A 16546-nucleotide genomic window follows, 5' to 3' on the forward strand; every position below is an offset into this window, starting at 1 on the left:
ACTGTCGCCTCTCCACCCTTGCTTTTGTTGCTCAATACTACGGTGACCATATGACCGGATTTGCCCGGTTTTGTCTGGGTTTTTGGTGACAAATCCGGGAGGGGAAATCCAGATTTTTCCAATCTTCCCCAGCCAAAGAGCAGCTCTAATGGGAATTAACAAAAATGCTCATAATTCTGTCATTTTTAAAGATAAGGACATGAAACTTGGCATGATGGTAGCTCTTAGGAAGGGCTTTAGCCATCCAAATTTAAAAAGATCCGTTCATCCATTGATTTTTTAGGATTTTTTTTAATAATTGAGGTTTTAAAATTATTATTTTTAAAATTGTCATTTTTAAAGATAAAGAGATGAAACTTTGCACCATGATAGGTTTTAGGTAGAGCTTTAGCCATACCAAACTTGAAACAGATCCATTCCTCCATTGATTTTTTAGGAATTTTTTAAAATTGAGGTTTTAAAATTATTTTGTAGAACAGATTTGTCTTAAATGTGTGCTGAAAAATCAGACATGTGACCAAAGCTATGTTCAGGTGGGCACGCCCCCTTGGTGCTAGACATGCCCCCTTGGGGGCCGACCATGTTGTCCTCCTTTTTGGTTTTCAAAATATGGTCACCCTACTCAATACTTCCTCTTTCTCAGAGTAAACAACGTGCATATGACCCATTCAGTGGGCTTTTCCATTGTGCTGCTTCTCCTTCACACAGCAGGAGATAACAGCAAGTTCTGTCTCTAAAGATAATTCGTACTTACTTTTTTTATTACTGGAAAAAGGCTAGAAGGGGTGAGAGACACACGGGAGGAGAATGATGTTGTGAACAGAACCTGCAAAAATTTGTGAGTACCCAGTAATGAGGGTGCAATAAAACACTCATATCATTTAGTTAAGAGAGGGTGGAGAAATTTCAGGGGATTTTGCATATTATACTTGAAAGGTTGCTACACAGAGGAGAGCCAGGAACACTTCTCGATCATCCCAAAGTGCAGGACATGGAATAATGGGCTCAAGTTACAGAAAGCCAGATTCCACCTGGACATCAAGAAAAACTTCATGACTGTTAGAGCAGTATGACAATGGAACCAGTTTCCTAGGGAGGTCATGGGATCTCCCACACTAGAGGCCTTCAAGAGGCAGCTGGACAGCCATCTGTCAGGTATGCTTTAAAGTGGATTCCTGCATTGAGCAGGGGGTTGGACTCGATGGCCTCATAGGCCCCTTCCAACTCTACTATTTTATGATTCTCAACATGGGAAGGTTTGTGTTCTGTTTTGCTTTTGTTGACCATCCCAAGCTTTTAAGACAGGGATAGCTACACATCTGCATGAAATTATGGATTTCAAAATGAGGTCCACTTCACAGAAGATCAGAGAGAAACTGGGGGTGTCATTTTTAATTTTAATTTCAGGTGCAAATCTATATGTCCAGTACTGTGAAAAAGCTAAACGGCCTGGAGATTTTGATGTCTGAGGTTACCATACAAAGCTATGACAAAGCTGGCTCCTATTCCTTCTTTCTCGTCTGCCTCAGTCCTCCTAGTCCAGTATAAAACCTTATATTGAGATATATAAGGCAGATCCACCATGAATACAACAAATTAACAGGACAATTCTATATGTGTCCTCCCAGAAATAAATCCCATTGATTTCAATGAAGGATACTTCCAGATAAGTGGGTATAGGGTTGCTCTGAAAATATCTCAAGCCCCTTCAAAGTCAGTAGTCTAACTTGGGCTCCAAAACAAAGAAATGAAAGAAATTATCTGTTCCCGACTAACTTGCATTTAAAATATCGCAACATAGCACCCCTTTGAATGTGTACCATTCAGGTAAATGCACTGTTATCTACTTTTCCTCTTTTTAAGTTCAGTCGCTCTGTTACTTGCCTATTAAGATGTTCTGCTGACAGGTGTGTCACCACCAGGAAAGCCTCTAAGGACGTATTTTATTGTCGGCTCTATGAATAATTTAGATTCTGTATTTCAAATAGTGTAACTAAAATGTTGTGTTGCTGCAGTGCTAGACGTTACCAAAACAAACAGCTGAATAACTCCTAGCATTAAATAGGAGGCTGTAATCATCTTAAAAGTACAAAATACTGAAAAGGCAAAGAGGCAGTCAACTAGAGCGTGGAGTGGCGTGTTGATGCATCTATAAGGAAGCGATAATATTCCCAACCTATATAAGCTATGATAGTGGTGTTAAAAAAAATAAAATCATGCCTTTTTATTATTTATTTATTTAAAATATGTAAATGCCATCCTTCATCCTATCTGGGCAGGGTACACCATGTTTCAAAGATAGGTTTGTTGCAAATGAGGAATGCAGTATTATATAAAAATAAAACTTTTATTGCCTCAAACAAACATAGCTTCTAACTAACTTCTCTCCAGCCCTGACTGACTCCTGAGAGTGCTGAGTCACTGCCTGCTGTATCACCTCCTGATTGGGCGAGTATTCCTTCAATCAAAGTCTGTGTCCCTGACTTCCTCTTCCATCTGACTTCCTGTGTGTCTCACTTAGTTCTACCTATTGCTACAGTACAAGTTAAAATGATTTTTCAATGAAACAACATTGAATTAGCAATTAACCACTAAGGAGCCGCAATCCTTTGTGAGATGCACATTGTCCTGTTACTTCAAAGAGTTATGAAGATTAGTTTGTGTTTCTTTAGTCTGCTCTCCAGGTACGAACACTTGATCGACAACGTCAAGGGGTCCCCCACCCTCTTCTTAAGGCTCTTTACTTTAGCCTTGGATGGGACAGCCCTTCAAGCAGAAGACACTTGCAACTATAGGCCTGGCCTGTCAGAACTCTTCTCTCAGGACACATGGCAACCTCACGTTTGTGGTTTTCTTTGGTTTGCAGCCTTCCCCAACATGGCACCCCCTAGATGTTTTACACCACAACTCCCATTGGCCATGCAGGCTGGGGCTGATGGGAGTTGATGTCTGAAACATCTAGAGGACACCACATTGGCAAAGGCTGCTCTAGGCCTACAGCACACACCATCGGCTGTATCAGGTCAGGGCTAGATGGTTGCTTAGCAACTGTTTGAATCGGCAACCAACATGGGATGCAGATTGTGGGTGAGAATAGAGAAGAGGGGACTGGTATGTAATCACTATTTGTGTCAGAGAGGCACTGGGCCCTGAATTCATAGGCTGGTTTGTTGTGATTTTTTTTTTCCTCATCTGTGGTGGGGGTGGATAAAGAGATTTCTCATAGATGGGAGGTCACAGATGAATTTTTCTTTCGCTCTGAGCTTCCTCTCCCCTGGGCTGGCAAACCAGTTCGGGGGTGGTGGGGGAGATGGACATATACTGGCAGAAAGAGAAATATACAACTGTGGAGCATTTATGTGGACAGATGCCTGTGTATACCTGATTTAATTAAAAAGGCAGTAAAATGGGACGGATTGGTTAAAGAGTTGAAGTTGGGCTGGCATAAAGTGATGCTAAATTTCAGTGGGGTCAATAGCAATACGACATGAGTAAAATCATATTTCAGAATACTCCCTACTAGTCTTCATTATAACATCCTTCACTACTGCCAATACTGCTCCCTTCTTTCTTTCTTTTTTTAAAGGCTCACATAATTATAAGATCTTCTGTAATTTGCTTTTTTGACAGGCCTGCATTGTCCTGGCAGAAATTTTTGTAGTGAATAATGATGCCTTACATCATAGACATGGATTTTCAGTGCTATGGCTAATTTATCAAAGAGAACCCTGATATCGATCACTTGCTACGATAGCCAAAGAATCTCCCTGCATTTTCATCCCGCAGAAGATATCAATTTGTATTGGAGAACTGAAGCCTGAAAAACTTCCATTTGTGTTATATATTTTTCACCCTTTCCTAGTGAAATTTATCTTCGGCTGTAGTTTTCCAACATAAAATAATGATATTGCCTATTTTTCAGAATTGCTGCCATTGATTTACTTGACTGTTTCCTCTTTAAATGAAGACCTAACACTTTCCCCTGAATTTGGATCTAAAACAGTGATGATAAATGGTAAAACTCTCTGTATCTTTTAAATCTTCCCCCCCTCATTCCATTTTAAGCACAAGGCTGAAATTACCTGTGCATTTTAAAGCACTTTAATTAATGCTCTGGAACCTTCCCACTTCAGTTAATGTGCATTACTTCCATTCACAAGTTATGCTGTTCCCATTTTAAACATCTCTATACCTCTCCCAACTAGTGCAAAAAGAGGGCACTCCTTTCTGGACTCTTCCAGATGATGGTCTACTTTGCCCTGCAACTTAAGGGACCTTAAACTTCCCTTTGCCCCATATGCCTAATTCTTCCCATACTTTCCATTCAACCCCAGAGCTCCTTCTCTATGTTCATCCACCAATTGAATTGTGGTATGTGGCCCAGTAAGACAGGGCCTTTTCATTTGGAGTGCCAAGCCTTTGGAATGGCCCAGCAAGGAAAGGCCAACTGGATTTTCTGACATCTGGCAAAAATGTGGCTTTTTACACCAGCATTTAGTGGTAGTCTGAGGCATTTTCTGCTTATCTTCTTTTTGAGAGGCTCATGCCCTCATATTTGATGGATGCTTATCAGTTGTTCGTGTTTTTGTTCAATTAGTTGCTACTCTTTCTGTTGTTTTTATTGGCTGGTTGTTTTTAATCATTAGTCACTTTGATTTGTCTGAAGAAGAGCAGGGTACACATTCATAGAATAACAAAAACAAACAAACCAGACAGAGCTTTTCTACATGAGGCTGTTAACTGTTGTATCTATTTTTGGTTTTGTCACAGAATAGAGAGCTAAGCTCGACACCAGCGGTTCTCAACCTGTGGGTCGCGACCCCTTTGTGGGTCGAACGACCCTTTCACAGGGGTCGCCTAAGACCATCGGAAAACACATATTTCCGATGGTCTTAGGAACCGAGCTACATAATTTTGCTACATAACAGTAGCAAAATTACAATTATGAAGTAGCAACGAAAATAATTTTATGGTTGGGGGTCACCACAACATGAGGAACTGTATTAAAGGGTCGCGGCATTAGGAAGGTTGAGAACCACTGCTCTACACAAAGAGCTTTTCCTTTCCTGCTCTCCTGCTACATAACCTCTAGGTGGAGCTGTGCTATAGTGGAATAGTGCAAATACACAAGTACAAACAGTGCTTTCAGAAATAATACCCCATTTTTCCAACACAAAAACAAAAAAACAAAAAAATTGGAAAATGTTCTTAAAAAACAGAAGCAAAACTGGAGGATCATGGCTTCGTCTAAAGAACCTGTAAACAACCATGATTATGGGACCACAAGCATACAACGAATGTGTTGTGCAAACAAAAAAAATCTCATACATGCAGTCCCACAGGTATCTTTCTACCCAATCCTATCACTGTTTCCTTGACTCCCCACTTCTGCTCTCCTGTGACAAATTAATAAAACTGGGGAAAAGAAATGTTTAGTGTTAACAGAGAGCAGAAAGGTGGTGATAACAAAGGAAATTTCCAGTGGTCAAGAATGACAGGGTTTCTTCACCAGTAGACGGAGGAGAGTTTAAAGTATGAAAACATTCCCAAAATGTAGAATATTTTGGGAGAAATTAAAAATGTCAGAAACTTGATATAAAAAACAACAACGATGGGCAGAAATCTAAAAATGTGCTTCTGACAAAGCACAAGGAAAAATTGTAGTGCCATTGTAAATCTGCCTTCCTGTAGGCCCTCTGTCAACTTGAAAACCTGATACAAGTGCATTTAAAACTGTATTTCGGTATTTCAAGCATACAGGTAACGTCAGGAGAGGAACTCGAAATGCCTTCTTCGTTCTAGCTTTAGGATGCACATTAGCTAACTCCACGCTTTTGATATTTTCCTTATAACCAACAAAGTAATTCATCTCTAGTGATGCAACAATAAAAAGGGGGGTCTCTTGTATAGCTGCCCCTGTGGAAGCTGGTGGGTTCGATTTCAGTGGTCTGTGAATCTATTCTTGGTTTGGGTCAGAACCAACCAGAACTCTAAATGAGCAATCCAAGAAGCTGAACCTAATTTGGGGATAGGGTTCAGCACCTTGGATTGCTCCTTGGAGTTACAGCTAGTTCTGACTGAAATTCAGAATGGGTTCACAGCCCCACCATAATAGGAGCCTCCAGCCTCCACTGATCTGTCCTTTGGGGCTTTCCTTATCCATTTCACCAGCCTTCCACAGCCTGCGCCCTCCAGACTGCAGCCACAGTTCAAAACAACTACTGTACTTCCTGTGGTCCAGGTCACCGGCAGGAAGCCCTGACTTTGTATAACAATTAACCTGAGAATCCATTGCTCAAACAAAGATGTGAAAAGAAGTCGAAATAATAAAGATGTTTACAGGCGCTCCTGGGAGCTGGTTATTTTGACGGGGCTGAATTACCATCCTGCTTGTTCAAATTAAAACTGCCTCAAATATACTTCCAGTGTTAAGTCTTTCCATTAAAAAAGCTACCATATCTGCCCCACTAAAAACATCAACAAGGCTTAAGAAGAATATGAACATTTCACCTGTGATCTTGAGTGGCAGATGCAGCTGATGAAGCTATGAGGGCTGGGTGGGAGTGATATAAACCCAAGATAGAAAATGAAACAGGCTGTTTTCTCCTTCTTCCTTAATGTTATGTTCTAAAGTACTTTGTCCAGCTTATGCGTAAATCATTCAGGAGATCATGCTTCCACTACTTCTTTGAGAAGCTATTTCACAGTCTATTAGACCTCCAAGTTAGAAATTTTGTCTGGAGAGTCAACCTTAATCTTCCTTTGCTCAATTTCACCCCATTATTTCTAATTATACCTCTTTGAGCCACTCTAAACAGTTTCCTGGCTGTTCTTGGGGTTTACATCTTTCATATACTCATAGACTGATATAACCTCTCAGATAACTGGGGCACCTTCAAGTGATTCTTATATGTTCATCTGTATGTATAGGAGAGCTTCCAATGTGAACAGATCCCGCTACGTGAGTATCTAATCATGCAGAGACACGGGTTACCTGATTCTTCCTCTTCAACAACAACAAAAAGGTGTTTTTTTTTGGGGGGGTAGATAACACGAATCAAGTGTTCACAATAAGAACCTGCAACAAAAAGTTGCAGTGTGGAATGCACCTGGGGAATTCCCCAGACACTTTATTCCACTCTTCCTTCCAATTTACTGTTGTTGTTTCTCCTTCCGCCCCCCTGCAACAGTCTGGGTGCTTCCAGATGAGGCTTTAATTGTGAAATCATCCTGCCTCATTCATGGAATGTTGTGGCTGGGTTCAGGTTGTGGGCAGTATCCAACTGTAACATTCTGCTTGAGCAAACGCCATTACACTAGCAGAAGCTAAGCTGAGAATTGCGCGCAGGAGGAGAATCCAACTAAAGTTACATTTGCGCAAGAGGTTGTGCAGCCAGTTGTGCAAGTGCGTGTGCCACAGAAAGATTTGGCAGAGCTTCACTAGCGCTATTTGAATTTGCAGAATATCACCCCTGGATATTGCCCAATGTTGCCTTCCACTTGTAACCTTCCCATGTTTTCCCACCACTTCTTCCAGCATTTTTTCTTACCACCAAAAAAAAAAAAAAAAAAAAATCCACTAAGAAAGAAAAAAATGGAATATCTTTTCTTTTGTACTTCCGTAAACTTTGTAGTTCTCCAGAGCCTGTGGATACTGTTCTCCTGTACATAGATGGTGCTGTTTTGTTTACATAAATAACAACACTCAGAGAATTGATCGATCTCTCTCTCTCTCTCTCTCTCTCTCTCTCTCTCTCTGTCCTTTTCTACACCTAAGGATTATCCCAGGAAAATGGAGGGATCGTCCCTTCCTGCTCCCGGGATCCCCTGTGTGTCATATGCATGCACAGAGATGATCCCAGGATGATCCCTGGAAAAAAAGGCAGGTGTAGAAACAGCCTGTGTGTGTTTGAATGATATGGAAGGATCAGTTCACACTGAAAGCTATCAGAGTGTGGTGGAAAAAAGGGGGGTCACTGTGTTTTTTTCACCAGGGATGGAAAAAAAGCTGCCTGTGGGGGTCCTGCCATTACTGCTTTACTGTCAAAATTTGTAGCAGTGCCCCCAAAATCAGCAGTTTGCAAAAGGCTAAAATGGCCGAATTTAGCTTGTTTTCAGCAAAAATGGCTGCTGGACCTCTCAAAGTTTCCACTTATTTTCCACCATGTTATTGCATTCCGGAACTAGCAAACGTCTGAACCAGTTTGCAGTTTGTTTGCTGGCTTTTCTCCCTTGCAGCTGGATTGTTTCTCCTTCCTTCTCACAAATGCAGCTTCCCCATCATCATCATCATTGCCACCACTTTAATTAGTTTGGTTTCTTATCAAAATGAGAGAAGGCAAGCAGAATGAGATCTCATATTCTCATGTAATAAAAAGACAGAGCTGTTCATTGCTATGGAACAGCATCCAGAAAAAAAAGGGGGGAAGGAAATTGTCACGCCTCTTCTTAAAATAAACCGCATGCACAAATTCATAGTGCCATCCACAGATTGTGCACGACAACATGTCAGTCAGATGTCACACGTAGAATGCTGGCTGCTAATGCTCATGGCATGAGGTGTCACCTCTGCAGAGAAGGAAGGTTTCCTCTGTGACAGGAGGTGAGAGGATATAAGACATGCCACTGGATATAACATTTCCCCAGCAGTTTTCTCACTGGGAAACCATAAAATCTGGCTATTGCCCTGGAAGTACAGGAATACCTGTAGTATATATCTGTCTATATTTTTATATTATTTATTCATTATTGCATTTATATCCTGCCTTTTTTCCTCAAAGGAACCCAAGAGGGTGTTCATAATCCTCCTCCTCTCCACTTTATCCCCACAACAACAACCCTGAGAGGTAGGTTGGGCTGAGAGTCTGTGACTGGCCCGAAGTCACCCAGTGGTTGAAGTCGCTACACTGGTTCGTGGACTTCCCTGCTTAGCTATAAACCTCTGGTCCAGCTTTCATCAGTATGGTCTTAATCAGTTTTGCTTGGATAGTTCAAATATGACTACCAAGTTTCAAAACTTTTCAGCAGTGGTAGTATGACTGTGTTTGTCCCTTTTGATGAACAACATGTTTCTACCAGTCCTTTGCAGCATAGTCCTGCACAGGGTAGCCACTTACCACCAAACAAAAAAGGAAGAAGGAGAAGGAGAAATGCATTATCATATTAAATGCATTAAATTTGTATATGCCCATTTATATAATGACTATAATTTAAACATAAATACAATACATCTCAGCATAGTTGGGGAGACTGGGACAAAGTGACCTGTGTGCCTTCTCAGGCTGTTGTCCAGGGACTCACTGTTGATTGGCAACCTCTGCTCTTGCTTCTGATGCTTTAAAAATAAATAAATCTTTAAACCAGACTTGGATTGGGCAGTCATACAAATACAGGATGACTTCAAATAGAGGATTGTCCCTCTATAAAGTGGGATTCATGGCCATCCTGGACTAAACTTCTTTCCTTGCTATCCAAATCTTTTGCAGTTGAGAGTATAAGGGGGCAATGTTTGAATGACCTGGAGGATAAATTCCCGGAAGAGAAGGTTATCAATGGCTACTAGTCCTGATGGCTATGTGCTACCTCCAGTATCACAGCCAGTTGCTGGGGAACATGGGTGGGAGGGTGCTGTTGCACCATGTTCTGCTTGTGGGTCCCTGGTCAACAGCTGGTTGGCCACTGTGTGAACAGAGTGCTGGACCAGATGGATCCTTGGTCTGATCCAACATGGCTCTTCTTATGTTTTTATGACCTTACTAGCATGCAGATAGCTTTTATGTGCAATGTAGCAGAACTAAACATTTCATTACAAGGACATTACAGTGGCCATCCTGAAGTTCATACAAAAGCATTGTATTTAAGGAACTTTTGAAAAGATAAAAGATGTAACACTTTGAATGTTTCAATAAATGCAGTAAGATGCGTTAGATTTGATTTTTCTCCGTAAACTGTGTTCTCAGGAAACCGACTGGTAAAACCTTATAGTATATTGTTATAGAAAATAGCCTATTTCTTTTAAAAAGAAAAAAGCCTAACAGACATAACTAAACTCCTGACTTTGAATTATAGTGTCAACCCTTGTTATTTGTGGAATCTGCCTGTCAAGAGCTTTCCAATGAAGTGTGTTTCATGAGAATCAGTCAATGGGAAGGCAGTCAAAAACTGATGACCAACTAATTCCCTGACTTTGAATTTTTTTGTATAATATATATATATATATATATATATATATATATATATATATGATCTCCTGCCCAGAATTTAAGCACATTTCAATCTCTTACTTTCCCAACAAACTTTCCTTCATCTCTCCATAATATTCATTCTTGGGCCTCATTGTTCATTCTTGTTCCATTGCTGCTAATGATCGACATCTGGAGCCTTAAAACTCCTTTCTGAGCACTACGAGCCTTCCAGAAAGCAGAGGTCTGTTTTAATTTAGTTCACCTTCTCCCTTTCACCCGAGGGACATTTTCATCCAAATAGAGCAGGTCAGAAAGGAATGCCAGTTAGTCTTACGGTGTGATGCTTTCTTCACCCGCTCTGTAAATTAACCGTGTGTTACACAATGGGAGCTGACTACAGCCCACGTTGTGATTTATCACTGGGCTAGTCAAGGAGCTAAGGTAAAAGCTGTTCTTATAAGAAGATGAATAAAGACGACAATTCCAGGAGACAATCTGATTAAAGCCCAGACGAGCCTTTCATCTTCATTCCAGTGTCTTCCCCCAGAAGTAGACCCCTCTGATTGCTGTGAGACAGACACAAGAGGTGCCCCTGAGAACAGCAGGTTGCAACAAATGAGGCAACACCTCCAGTCCTTCCCCACCCCTTGGACAAAACATTAATCGGATGTTGTAAAATCACTCTAGTGGAGATCCTGGTGAGAGAGCTGATGTGTACAACTGTGCTTCAGCTTGTTTTGGTCACCCTGGATCAAAAACATCTTTGTTGAAGCAGCCCCTGCAATTCTGTCACAGATCATGAGGGAGATATAGTGCAATTCTTTCTGGACTGTAACACTTGAACTATGTCAAAAAAAACTTTGCTGCACACAGAAAATTAGTGTCTCAAGGACATGGCGAAGCCTCCGCTTTGTAGCATACCATTTTTCTACATGCAAAACATTTTTTTTTTAATATGCGGAAGGGTGGGGAATGCTCCCAACTGTGACGCCTGCACCAGATGATTTGCTTGATTATGTAAATCTGTTTTCAACATGCAAATACAAACTATTTTTGATGCAGACATACACCAGGCTCTCGACATAAACATATACCAAGCTCCGAGGGGGGCATACTTGACAGGCTGCAAATTCTCTTGTCTATTTATTTATTTGTAAAGATTTGTGCCCCAACATTCCTAAAAAAAAAATAGTCCACAGTGGCTCGTATCAAGCATATTCTTATTGTTATTATTACAATTCAAAATGCAAATATAGGCAGAGTGCGGGGCCAGCGCTACCACTGGGCCAACTAGGCAGCCGTCTAGGGTGCAGACCTCAGAGGGGCGCAGTACTGACCTTTAGGGGTCACAGTTTTATACAAATTAGCCATTTTAAGAAAAAAACATAGTAAGTTCAAGTTTTGTGCTTTTTATTTTTTTCTACAAAACATCTGCTCTTAAAAATCGAAGTTGGCAATTTGTGGTGGGGGAGGGAGGGTGCAAGTAGCTCACCTTGCATAGCACCAGCCCTGGCAGTGTGTACTTAAGCAAACATGCATGCATAGTCCTCTTTCACACTAACGATGGAAGCATGGGTGCCAGGATGTGCCAGGATCAAAGGCACGTGGGCCATATTTTTGGCCCTAGATGGTCAGGTTTCAGATAGCGTAACTTAGGCCAGATCTACACCAAGCAGGAAATAAGACTTTGAAAATGGTTTGAAAACGGTATATGGAATGTGTCCTGGGCCTGCACAGTTGTCAAAACTGCTATAAACCATTATAAATCAGTAGTGTAGATCCAGCCTTCATGTTGCAAAACACAAAAAGGGCTGTTGCTGCTGGGTACAGCATCCCCACGTTAAGTTCTCCATAACATGCAGTCAAACTTCCCACGTCTGATGTCATCTGGTTGTACATCCTCTCACTCTTACCAGCAACAGTCAATAATGCAGAGAGGAGATGGGGAAATACCCCCACGCCTCGTACCAATCACATGGTACATTTCCCACCTCTGTTGCAGGTCAGGAAATGCACAGCCTGGAGACGTCCAACAGGGGAGTAAGTTTTATTATGTGTTGCAGAAAGGGGAGAGCCAGCCATGAGGGTGCTGTATCCATCACCCGTTCCTTGTTTTCATAATGTAGTTATGAAACCTGATCATTTGCAGTAACAAATACGAGCTTTTCTTTGTGAGCTGGCAGTTCACAGTTTTAGGATTAGATTTGAAGATTTTGTTTTGCTTTAAAGTCTTATAATTGGATTCTGACTGAAATTTCATGTTTATTTATTTATTTTATTGCATTTGTATACCACCCCATAGCTGAAACTCTCTGGGTGGTTCACATAAGATAAAAACACTTAAAAACAATATACAAAAATTAAAAACTATAAAAACATGCAAACTGCACATACATTTAAAACCACTATAACTACTTTACAAATGATGAGCCAAAAAACAGACTCAGGCTCATTGCATATTGCTAAATGCCTGGGAAAACAAAAAAGTCTTTACCTGGCGCCGAAAAGATGACAATGTCACCCTAAAAGCAGCACCTTAAATTGGGCTCAGAAACATACAGGCAGCCAATGCAAGCGGGCCAGAGTGAGTCTTATATGCACGAACCTTCTAATCCCAGTTATCAATCTGGCCGCTGCATTTTGCACAAACTGCAGCTTCCGAACCATCTTCAGAGGCAGCCCCACATAGAGGGCATTGCAGTAATCTAACCAGAGAATAGACAATTGAAGCTTGGTTATCCCTGTCCAGATAGGGGTGTAGCTGGGCCACCAACTGAAGCTGGTAAAAGGCACTCCATGCCACCGAAGCCACCTGGGCGCCAAGTGACAGAGATGGTTCTAGGAGAACCCCCAAGCTATGAACCTGCTCCTTCAGGGGGAGTGCAACCCCATCCAGAACAGGTTGAACACCCTCCATCCGGTCAGCAGAACCACCCACTAAGAAGTTGTTGTTGTTGTTTTAAAATTAACTTTCTTCACCCTTTGTCATAGGGCAGACTGGATCCAACAACATTCGGATGCCATCGCTATTGACATAGCACCATTATTGGCTTCCGCTAGCACAATGTAATAGCACTACTGGCGAGTACAATACCCCTTCCCTATAACTTTATATCAAATGAATACACATTTCCAGAAATATATATGGGATTGCCAAAATACCCATCCTTATGTGACATTTTGGCTCACTTTACAGCATATAAGGATTTGGCTTAGTGATTGTACTCATACATTCCATCTCTGATCACCTTTGATCCCATCGCTACTCCGGGTACATTTAACAGGTTTATACTCTGTGACTTCTGGTATATGTTGCCTGGGAGGATAATTATGGTTCCTTACATAGCACTCATTCCTATATCGCCTCTGAAACAGGGCACAATAATACAGGAACTCTTATTCTTGTCATAAATGGGGGTCATTGGAAAGGTCCAGATAATTGTGTATCATTTACTTTCTAGCCCTCAAGGCCTCAGGTGCTGAAAAAATACTCTGAAAAGTGGAATGAGCTCCATAACACAGAGAATCTCAGACTAACCAATGCTATAAACATGGCCCTGTGGCGAAGGAATTGGTGAGTACCAATTTTGCTTTAATTCATCAATGAGTGCAACTGCTTTCTTTGGCCAGTTTAAGATGAATGTGGAGAATGGGAGGGGGGAAATCTACTCCGTGTTACCAGCATCACATTAAAATTAGGACACTATCTATTGCTATACAATCAAATCATAGCCATGGGCTATGGATTCCTGATGCGTCAATACTGCATGCACATGGACCCTTAGGGTCTATATGAAGGGTTGTCAAAGGACAGTTCTCTACTTGAAGATGTCCTCTATTTGAGGAGCTGTCCCATTCAAGTGGGCAGAGAGAGCTGGGGCCTTGAAGTTGTCCACCAATACTTAGCACCAGGATTGTGCTCCCCACGATGGTAATATACACAGCATTGCTATTTAAATAACATAAATTAGCATATCCAATTTTTAAATAAAACGGTATCACATCCTTTTTCAGTGATGCCTTCTTTTGGGGGGCAAATGTGTTAAAGCGGTGAAAGACAAGGTGGCATGTTAGAACGGCCATTTGTCCTCTTTAGGAGACAGTCCTCTATTTGAATGGCTGCCAGTGGTCTGTTCTCTGTTTGAAGTGATATCCAGTCCAAGTCTGGTCTAAAGATAAAGAACTGTCAGAAGGAAGAAGTTGCCCATCATGAGATAGCATCTGGAGAGCAGACTGGGCAAGGCATACAGGTCCCCTGTTCACCATCTTCCACAGTATGGTGAGATGTACAGTATTTCTGTTTAAAATATCATCATCATTTCTAAATTTGTGTCTAAGCAAACAAATTGCCATGTGCGAATGTTATGCAAATTGGTGTCCTCTTTTGGAACAATTTACAAGAGGCCACCCTATTCCATGAAGAGAATCTGAGCAGAGTGGCAGCTGAACCTTACAGCCCTGGTGATGGGACCGTGTCCTCCACTGCACCATAGGACAGAAAACTAGTTTGGCAGACGAAGCTTTGTCATCCAACACATTGCTGCTGCTCATTCACTGCTTTACTTGCTGCCTTCTCAAAGTCCAGTCAAACGATTTAACTGTTGTGATGAAGAGGGAATTTCACCAGGTGCTGCATGCATACAAATGACACCTGCTGAAATTGCTTTTTCTATGCAACTGTTTAAAGATACAGGAGCCCTGTCCTCCTTTCCATATGGTCACCCTAAACCTGATCCAGCCAGGAGCCATCCCTGCACTTATCCCTAGGGGAACCGCACACTCACCTGGGCGCTGTGGGCACAAGTCCTTAGGCTTACTCTAACCCAGTAGCAGGTGCTGAACACATGGAGCCCTGCTTCAAAAGCTAAAATCTTATAGATCGGCTGTTTGGGAGGTGACTAGGGGGTTGGGTATGGGTTAAATTCCCCTGCTCTGACATTCATGGGGGCTGGGGGTGAGGGGGCAAAGATTGCAGCTGATTTGACATGACAATATGTGCACAGTGCTGGCTGCTGCTATAAACACACTTGGATCAGGGTCTCTAGAATTACTGTTAATAAAATGCCAATAGTAACGAAGCACTGTACCTAAAAATAAAAGACGCAAGGCTTTCACTCAGGCATATGGCACAGAGAGTTTCTAGAATCATTTGAACTCTGCATCATGGCCATCTAACATCTAAGATTTTATACATCACTAAGATCAGAAAAATGTTCTCACAGGACAAATCGCAGTGGTGAGCTTTGATACATATGTGCACAATGTGAAAGAGTGCCATGTGTCTGCATGTGCCCAGTGCTCCAAGGTCATAGCTTGTGGTCAGTCTTGAGAATGCACAAGTTTTAATTGAAGATGCAAATGGAAAGAGACTACAGAAAATGAGAAATCTGGCAATGCTTTGGGATAATCTCAAGGCATTGAAAATCTAAGCTCTTCTATTGCACTGCAGCCTCACTAAAAACAAAAAAAGACTTTCCTCCCATTGTGAACTACAGCCACAGAAAGTGATTCCAGTTAGGACCATAGTGGGATTAAAGTCCCTGTCTCCCAGACTAGGGTCCCAACCTGTCTCAAGATCCCCTGTGCCGGCTATTTGTGAAATACGCAGGACAGAAGGTGTGACAAATGTTACATCTATTTCAGCTCCAAGTACAACCACAGTAATTCAAGAGCATTTGTGTCGGCCCTACCATTAGGCATAATGAAGCAATGGCCTCAGGTGGCAGATTCTGGGGCACGGCAGTTGCAGGCCCTCAAGCCATTCCTCCTGAGACTTCTGGGGCATTCCCTTCTCTTGGGGTAGCCGGCACCTCTTCAACTAGCCTACTGCCCTCAGGTGTGGTGGAGGACGCAATCTCATTGCCAATGTTAAAGTAAGATTGAACTGTCTGTCCAGTCAGCTTCTATATGTGGAATAGAGCTGACACCATCTTGCCCTCTGTTTCAGAAAGCAAAATGTCTTGGGTCGGCCCTGAAGAGCACCCAAAAGAGCAGTTCTTTTATGGTGCTGTACATAATATGCCCTCGGAGAGACCACAGTCCAAGTCACAGTTCAATTTACATTGGAGGTGAAGATGCAAAAGTACTCTGTATGTAATACTAATTAAATCAACCTGCTTTCCTGGAGCCAAACAACTTCTAAAATATGTTTAAACATTATTTCAGTGCCTAAAAGGGAAGGCATTTCTTCGTTTTCGATCATCATCACTGTAACCACGTAGTAGAGCCTAATCAACTACATGCTAAAAAGGAAAGATAACTACTATCCAATTCTACGTTGATTTGTTAGAATTTCTCCAAGCCAATTTCCATGAAATTATTAGCTACAATATTGTACTATTCCCCCCCCCCTATGATCACTT

General features: G+C 41.7%; 1 long non-coding RNA gene across 1 annotated transcript; it reads left to right on the forward strand.

Annotated features, from left to right (window-relative positions):
- Nucleotides 1-711: 711 nt before the first annotated feature.
- LOC134404224 (uncharacterized) lies at nt 712-3914 on the forward strand. Its single transcript, XR_010025856.1, has 3 exons — nt 712-838; nt 2392-2684; nt 3631-3914. It is a non-coding gene; the product is annotated as an uncharacterized LOC134404224 (long non-coding RNA).
- Nucleotides 3915-16546: the final 12632 nt, after the last annotated feature.

This window comes from Elgaria multicarinata, chromosome 9, assembly GCF_023053635.1.
Source record: "Elgaria multicarinata webbii isolate HBS135686 ecotype San Diego chromosome 9, rElgMul1.1.pri, whole genome shotgun sequence".
NCBI lineage: Eukaryota > Metazoa > Chordata > Lepidosauria > Squamata > Anguidae > Elgaria > Elgaria multicarinata.